The sequence below is a fragment of the Medicago truncatula genome, chromosome 3, assembly GCF_003473485.1.
Source record: "Medicago truncatula cultivar Jemalong A17 chromosome 3, MtrunA17r5.0-ANR, whole genome shotgun sequence".
In the NCBI taxonomy this organism is placed as follows: Eukaryota; Viridiplantae; Streptophyta; class Magnoliopsida; order Fabales; family Fabaceae; genus Medicago; species Medicago truncatula.
The window spans coordinates 6,672,081-6,681,178 of record NC_053044.1 but is presented as its reverse complement, the minus strand read 5'-3'; positions in this window follow the sequence as shown (position 1 = coordinate 6,681,178).

Here is a 9,098-nt window from a genome sequence, read left to right as displayed (position 1 = left end):
TAACTAATCATACCTTCCTTTTTTACAAAAATAAGCAATAAAACTAAAGCGTAGAAATAAACTTAGGAAAGCGGTTCTTATGGAATACCATAATCGCTCCGGGTGCCTAACACCTTCCCGTAGCGAAAAACGACCCCCGAATCCGGAAACTCAAGGGTTTTTCTCCTTTTACCCTTCCCAAGAAAAAAGAGAGATATCAACGGTCAAAAGGTTCAAGTCCAATTAATGGCTTGGCACCCAAAAACCATGATAACAGAAATGGCGACTTCACTGGGGATTTTTTTAGCGGGTCACGCCTAGTTTTCCTTAGTTTATTTACGCTTTGTTTTATTGCTTACATATGTGAATACTTGTTTATTTTCATTTGACGTGTGGGGTGAGAATATCAAAAGTCCTATACCCGGGCTGAGTGAACTTATGTTTAGGTAGAGATATAATCGACAATTCGATCCGGGGGTTGCCTCGTGTATTGGATTATGCGATCAATCTCACATAGCTGAGGCATTTTGAAGGTGATATTGTCGGCGTGTGTTGTCATGCTTAGGCACTTCACTTTCAATTGTTCGACGAAGCTATGAACCGTAGTTACCAAACCCATCCTAGCCTTTTTAGGACGTAGTGCGGTGGCTAAATTGAGTGTTGTCTCAAACTTTAGTCGTCACGCGATACTACACTCAAACTAGACCTTCTCACAAATAATCATGGAACGGGTGTCGTCCTGTACTACCATGATATATGTGAGAGAGGTTGCAGTTTGGGAACTGTGTTAGAACCTTGGTTACTACTATCCAAAGCCTTAGTTCACCGGACGCCGTGTCCATCCGTGGCCCTGTTACTTTGAATCTCAACCCACCTTGTTCTTTGTAACTAAACAAAACAACCATGCATACATGCATTCATGCATAAGTTTTTTTTCACGCATACATCGAAGATTTTTTTAGACAGATCGAAACATTGTAAGACACCGCAGATGTGAACTTGTATTCATAAGTTTACCATTGTAAAACCTTATTTTGCTTGTTTAACAGTGTTTACAATGTTTCGAATTTGTTTAAAAAGTCCTTCGATGACATTAAAAAGAGTCGTTTTTGCATTTGCATCTGCATATCATGCATCATATGCATCATACATCGGTCACAAAGGCTTCCAATTGCTCACTACTTCCTGGTTCCTCTGCCACAGTTTGAAAAGTGGCTCGTGCTCAGAAGGTCTACGAACCTGATAGAATCGATCGAACCAGAGAATACAGAAGAAAGAAACTGAAGTGGGGATGGTGTCAGCTGGAGCCGGTCAATCCATGGCTACCGTTGCTCCTATCAATGCAGCTCAAATGCCTCCGTCATACCCATATATGCCGTATTCTCAGCATCCTTTCTTTCCGCCATTTTATCATCAATACCCTCTGCCACCGGGCCAACCTCAAGTGCCCGTCAATGCAATTGCCCAACAGATGAAACAACAGATGCCGGTTCAACAACAACAACAAAATCAGCAAGCTAGGCCTACTTTCCCTCCGATACCGATGTTATATGCTGAGTTGCTTCCAACTTTACTCCAAAGAGGGCATTGTACAACTAGACAGGGCAAGCCCCCACCTGATCCGTTGCCTCCAAGGTTCAGGTCTGATCTCAAATGTGACTTTCATCAAGGTGCCTTAGGTCATGATGTCGAGGGGTGTTATGCTTTGAAGTATATTGTGAAGAAGCTCATTGATCAAGGGAAGCTGACTTTTGAGAATAATGTCCCACATGTCCTCGACAATCCGCTACCAAATCATGCCGCTGTGAATATGATCGAAGTGTGTGAAGAAGCTCCGAGACTTGATGTCCGCAACGTCGCAACTCCTCTGGTACCTCTACACATCAAGCTGTGCAAAGCTTCTCTGTTCAATCATGATCATGCCAAGTGTCTGGGATGTCTCCGTGATCCTTTGGGTTGTTATACTGTTCAAGAAGACATCCAAAGCTTGATGAATGATAATCTTCTGACTGTCAGTGATGTTTGCGTGGTTGTGCCGGTTTTTCACGATCCGCCTGTCAAGAGTACACCTTTGAAGAAGAATGCTGAGCCTTTGGTGATAAGGTTGCCAGGACCAATTCCTTATGTTTCGGATAAGGCTGTTCCATACAAATACAATGCTACTATGATAGAAAATGGAGTAGAGGTGCCTCTAGCCTCCTTTGCCACAGTAAGCAATATTGCCGAAGGGACTTCTGCAGCGCTAAGAAGCGGGAAGGTTCGTCCGCCGTTATTTCAGAAGAAGGTAGCTACACCGACCATTCCACCAGTTGAAGAAGCAACTCCAACCGTTGTTTCACCCATTGCTACAGATGTGAACCAGTCAGGAAAGGCTATAGAGGATTCAAATTTAGATGAGATTCTGAGGATAATAAAGAGGAGCGACTACAAGATCGTTGATCAGTTGCTGCAGACTCCTTCAAAGATATCTGTCTTGTCATTACTCTTGAGCTCTGAGGCTCACAGGAATACCTTGTTGAAAGTGCTGGAGCAGGCTTATGTTGACCACGAAGTTACGGTAGATCGTTTCGGTGGCATAGTGGGAAATATTACTGCTTGTAACAACCTCTGGTTCAGTGAAGAAGAGTTGCCGGAAGCGGGAAAGAGTCACAATCTGGCTTTGCACATCTCGGTAAATTGTAAATCAGACATGATATCAAATGTGTTGGTGGATACCGGTTCCTCTCTCAATGTAATGCCCAAGACAACTCTAGATCAGTTGAGCTACCGTGGGACCCCGTTGAGGAGAAGTACTTTCTTGGTCAAAGCTTTTGATGGATCTCGAAAGAATGTGCTGGGAGAGATAGATTTGCCGATAACCATTGGCCCTGAGAATTTCCTGATTACCTTCCAAGTGATGGATATTAATGCATCCTACAGTTGTCTGCTGGGAAGACCGTGGATACACGATGCAGGTGCGGTAACCTCTACCTTACATCAGAAGTTGAAATTCATAAGGAATGGAAAGCTTGTTACCATTCATGGTGAAGAGGCATACTTAGTCAGCCAGCTATCTTCCTTTTCTTGTATTGAAGCAGGGTCTGCTGAAGGGACTGCTTTCCAAGGTTTGACCATCGAAGGTGCGGAGCCTAAGAAAGCTGGGGCTGCTATGGCTTCATTGAAAGATGCTCAGAAAGCCATCCAAGAAGGTCAGACTGCCGGCTGGGGCAAGATGATACAGCTCTGTGAGAACAAGCGTAAAGAAGGTCTCGGGTTCTCCCCGTCATCAAGGGTTTCCTCGGGAGTCTTCCACAGTGCAGGGTTTGTTAATGCTATCTCTGAAGAAGCAATTGGATCTGGTCTCAGGCCTTCATTTGTTACACCAGGAGGCATTGCGAGTGATTGGGATGCCATTGACATTCCCTCAATCATGCATGTTTCCGAGTAATGCGTCTTGTTGCTTTAGCGCTTTGTTTTCAAAAATAACAATCCTCTCGCTCTGCCCAAAGCGAGAGTGATATTTTCTGTAAGGGCATGTTTGTTTCGGCATTGCCGTTGATTAATAAAACATTGTCGTTTCTTTCACGACTGCTTTTTTTTTAAGTGCCTTTTTCTTGGAAAAATGGTAATGCCAGAAAAAACCAAAACGTCTGTATTTTCTTATTAATTTCAAAAATCTGCATGAAAAAAAAAAACTCTTTCTAAAAATCATCCAATCATTATATGCAGGTTGAACCATAATAAACCCGTTGAACACAGTAATTCTATGCCTCTTCCAAACTTTGAATTCCCGGTATATGAAGCCGAAGATGAGGAGGGTGATGACATACCGTATGAGATCACTCGGTTACTCGAGCAAGAAAAGAAAACCATTCAACCTCATCAGGAAGAGATTGAGCTTATCAACATAGGTACCGAGGAGAACAAACGGGAAATCAAGATCGGTGCTGCTCTAGGGGAAGAGGTTAAAAGTAAGATCATCCAGCTCCTCCGGGAATATCCGGATATTTTTGCATGGTCGTATGAAGATATGCCAGGTCTAGACCCTATGATTGTGGAGCATCGGATCCCTACCAAGCCTGAATGTCATCCCGTCAGGCAGAAATTGAGAAGGACTCATCCAGACATGGCTCTCAAGATTAAGAGCGAGGTTCAAAAGCAAATTGATGCGGGCTTCCTCATGACAGTTGAGTACCCTGAATGGGTTGCTAATATTGTGCCTGTGCCAAAGAAGGATGGTAAAGTCCGGATGTGTGTTGACTTCAGGGACTTGAACAAAGCCAGTCCAAAAGACAACTTTCCACTACCTCATATTGATGTGCTTGTTGATAACACTGCTCAGTCTAAGGTGTTCTCCTTCATGGACGGTTTCTCCGGTTACAATCAGATCAAGATGTCTCCTGAAGATAGAGAAAAGACGTCTTTTATCACTCCATGGGGTACCTTTTGCTACAAAGTGATGCCGTTCGGCCTAATCAATGCTGGTGCTACCTACCAAAGGGGAATGACTACTTTGTTTCATGACATGATTCACAAAGAAGTCGAAGTATATGTGGATGACATGATTGTGAAGTCAACAGATGAGGAGCAGCATGTTGAATATTTGACAAAGATGTTTGAAAGGTTGAGAAAATACAAGCTTCGATTGAATCCCAACAAATGTACATTCGGTGTCAGATCCGGCAAGTTGTTAGGCTTCATTGTCAGTCAAAAGGGCATTGAAGTCGATCCTGATAAAGTCCGAGCCATCCGAGAAATGCCAGCTCCAAAAACAGAGAAGCAAGTCAGAGGCTTCCTCGGACGTTTGAATTACATCTCTCGATTCATATCTCACATGACCGCAACCTGTGGGCCAATCTTCAAGCTACTCAGGAAGAATCAGCCTGTTGTATGGAATGATGAATGCCAAGGAGCTTTTGATAGCATCAAGAATTATCTGCTGGAACCACCTATCCTTGTCCCACCCGTGGAAGGAAGGCCTTTGATTATGTATTTGGCAGTGTTTGATGAATCCATGGGATGTGTACTTGGTCAACAAGATGAAACTGGGAAGAAAGAGCATGCTATCTACTATCTGAGCAAGAAATTCACCGATTGTGAAACTCGGTATACAATGCTTGAGAAGACTTGTTGTGCTTTAGCTTGGGCTGCCAAACGCCTGCGTCATTATTTGGTGAATCATACAACTTGGTTGATATCCAGAATGGATCCGATCAAGTATATCTTTGAGAAAGCTGCTGTTACTGGAAAGATTGCACGCTGGCAGATGCTTTTGTCCGAATATGATATTGTGTTCAAAACTCAAAAGGCAATCAAAGGTAGCATTCTTGCCGATCTTCTTGCTTACCAACCTCTTGATGATTATCAACCAATTGAGTTCGACTTCCCCGATGAAGAGATCATGTATTTGAAATCCAAAGACTGCGAAGAACCGTTGATTGATGAAGGTCCAGATCCCAATAGCAAGTGGGGTTTAATCTTTGATGGTGCTGTCAATGCTTATGGTAAAGGAATTGGGGCAGTCATTGTATCCCCGCAGGGGCATCACATTCCTTTTACCGCCCGAATTCTGTTCGAATGTACCAACAATATGGCTGAGTATGAAGCATGTATCTTTGGGATCGAGGAAGCAATTGACATGAGAATCAAACACCTCGATATCTACGGAGATTCTGCGCTCGTCATCAATCAGATAAAGGGTGAATGGGAGACCCACCATGCTAAGTTGATTCCTTATCGTGATTATGCGAGACGTCTTCTGACATATTTTACAAAGGTTGAGCTGCACCATATTCCTCGTGATGAGAACCAAATGGCTGATGCTCTTGCTACTCTATCTTCCATGTTTCGAGTAAACCATTGGAATGATGAGCCATTAATCAAAGTGCAACGCCTTGAAAGGCCTTCGCATGTGTTTGCTATTGGGGATGTGATCGATCAGGCTGGTGAAAATGTGGTTGACTATAGACCTTGGTACTACGACATCAAACAGTTCTTGCTGAGCCGTGAGTATCCGCCGGGTGCTTCCAAACAAGACAAGAAGACCTTGAGAAGATTGGCCAGTAAATTCCTGTTAGATGGAGATATTCTGTACAAGAGAAACTATGACATGGTATTGTTAAGATGTGTTGATGAACATGAAGCAGAGCAGTTAATGCATGATGTACATGACGGTACCTTCGGGACCCATGCTACAGGGCATACTATGTCAAGGAAGTTGTTACGAGCAGGTTACTACTGGATGGCCATGGAGCATGATTGCTACCAGTACGCCAGGAAATGCCACAAATGTCAAATCTATGCTGATAAGATTCATGTGCCTTCGCACGCTCTCAATGTTATGTCATCCCCATGGCCGTTCTCAATGTGAGGCATCGACATGATTGGAAGAATTGAACCGAAGGCTTCAAATGGTCATCGTTTCATCTTAGTGGCAATTGACTACTTCACCAAGTGGGTTGAAGCAGCATCTTATACCAATGTGACCAAGCAAGTGGTAGCTAAGTTCATCAAGAACAACATCATCTGTCGATATGGTGTTCCCAGCAAGATTATTACTGACAATGGTACCAACCTGAACAACAATGTGGTGCAAGCTCTTTGTGAAGAATTCAAAATTGAGCATCATAACTCTTCTCCCTATAGACCTCAGATGAATGGTGCAGTTGAGGCCGCCAACAAGAATATCAAGAGAATTGTCCAGAAGATGGTAACCACTTACAAGGACTGGCATGAGATGTTACCCTATGCTCTGCATGGCTACCGTACTACTGTGCGCAGTTCAACCGGGGCAACCCCTTTCTCTCTTGTATATGGTATGGAAGCAGTTCTTCCTTTGGAAGTGGAGATCCCATCTCTCCGTGTGATCATGGAAGCAAAGTTATCTGAAGCTGAATGGTGCCAAAGCCGGTACGATCAGTTGAATTTGATTGAGGAAAAACGTATGGATGCCATGGCTCGTGGACAGTCGTATCAAGCAAGAATGAAGACTGCTTTTGACAAGAAAGTCCATCCTCGAGAATTCAAGGTAGGGGAACTTGTGTTGAAAAGGAGGATAAGCCAGCAACCCGACCCAAGGGGCAAGTGGACGCCTAACTATGAAGGTCCTTATGTTGTCAAGAAGGCCTTCTCCGGTGGTGCTTTAATCCTTACACACATGGATGGTGTAGAACTTCCAAATCCAGTGAATGCTGATATAGTCAAGAAATACTTTGCCTAGAAATATGAAAAGAACAGCGTGGTAGGTCGAAAACCCGAAAGGGCGGCCTAGGCAAAAATGCGCTTCCCGGTGGATCGAAAACCCGAAAGGGCGGTCCAGGCAAAAATAAGGGACAAAAAAAATATATATGAAAAGCTCGCTGAGATTGTACACAACTCAGGCAAGAATGAGCGTCTCGATGAGCCGAAAACCCGGAAGGGCGGTTCATGCAAAAATGAGATTGAAACAAAAGGCAAGTAACTATATCTGACCAACCACCGTCCCCCTTGGGACATCTGCTGCTGTTAATGACTATCTTCATCTAAAGCTCCTACGCTTGCGAATTCAAAGTTTCCAGGAAGTGTAATGATTGTTGTGTTCAATGTGCCACCAACCAATAAAATTACCATTTTCCAAGCTTTGTGAATCCGTGGAGTCATGCCTTCGGCTGACCACCACTCTTATACATCAATTTGAGCTTGTGCTTTTGTTTGAAACTCTATTTTTCTTCTACTTTCAAAGCTATATACAAAACATTTTCTTTCTATTTTGATAATGACAATGCTTGAAACAAACATTTCGAAAATTGAAAACTTTTTGTCTATTTTGAAAAGCAAACCTGAGCAACAGGGTACATTCAAATGAAACATGCATGAGCGAGAGTATGTTGATGTCTATTTCAATATATGTTACAAGCAGGTTCTCCTCCAGGATAGTCTGTGGTCAATGGCAAGAATGAAAAAACAGAATAAAAATGCATGAAAATGAATGAGCTCGCTAAGTTGAAAACCCGAAAGGGCGACTTAGGCAAAAATGAGCCCCCCGCTGGATTGACAACCCGAAAGGGCAGTTCAGGCAAAAATGGGGCATTGAAAAGAATTTATTTCCCCGGTGGATCGAAAACCCGAAAAGGGCGATCCAGGCAAAAATGGGATGCAAAAAAAATGATGAATGAGAATTGAGAATATAACATGCAAAAAGCATTGACCACAGATGCGATGTCTACAACATGCCCAGCACAACGGCGCTTTCCCCGGTGGAGTCTCTCAAGATTCTATCCCCAGCAAGTTGCATACCTACCTGCCCTCAGCCTAGGTCCCGAAACGTCTCCCAACGACGTCATCTCCAAAGAGGATTTCCGAGAATGTGTAATATAGCACGAGCCACTACGTGCCCAATACTCTGATGTTTTGTCTTCCCCGTGAAGTCGTGCCTACAAAATGCCAACAGTCATGCATTACAAGCATTCATACATGCATAATCATGCATATTACGTGCCCATGCATTTAATGAAACTGTTATATCATCCGTGCATATTGCATTTCCAATGTCAACATCAGTCTCAATTTGATACTCATGTCAGGTTCTCTGTCAAAACCTTGTGAGCCAATAATATCGGTCAATTTCTACCTTTCAAATCAAATCGACGTCAAGTCAATCTCAATCTATATTTTGTCAGAACAAAACCAAAACCAATCCCCAGTGAATATGTTTCTGTTTGGTCAAGTGGCTAGTTCAAGTCCAGGAACAGCTTGTACCTATCAATTTGCTTATGTTATCGGTCGAGTGCCCAGCTCAATCCAAGAGCAGCTTGTACCTGTCAATATGTTTCCGTTTGGTCAAGTGGCTAGCTCAATCCAAGAGCAGCTTGTACCTGTCTATCTGTTTCTGTCCGGTGGAGTAACCAGTTCGCATCCAAGAACAAGCTCACACCTGTTTATTTGCCTTTGCTTTCGGTCGAGTGACCAGTTCGAATCCAAGAACAACTCGTACCTATCTACTTTTCCATGACCCCGGTCGAGTTACCAGTTCGAATCCAAGAACAGCTCGTACCTGTCTATGTGTCTATGATTTTGGGTCAAGTGGCTAGTTCAAGCCCAAGAACAGCTTGTACCCGTCTATCTGTTTCTGTTCGCTCAAGTGGCTAGCTCGATCCAAGAGC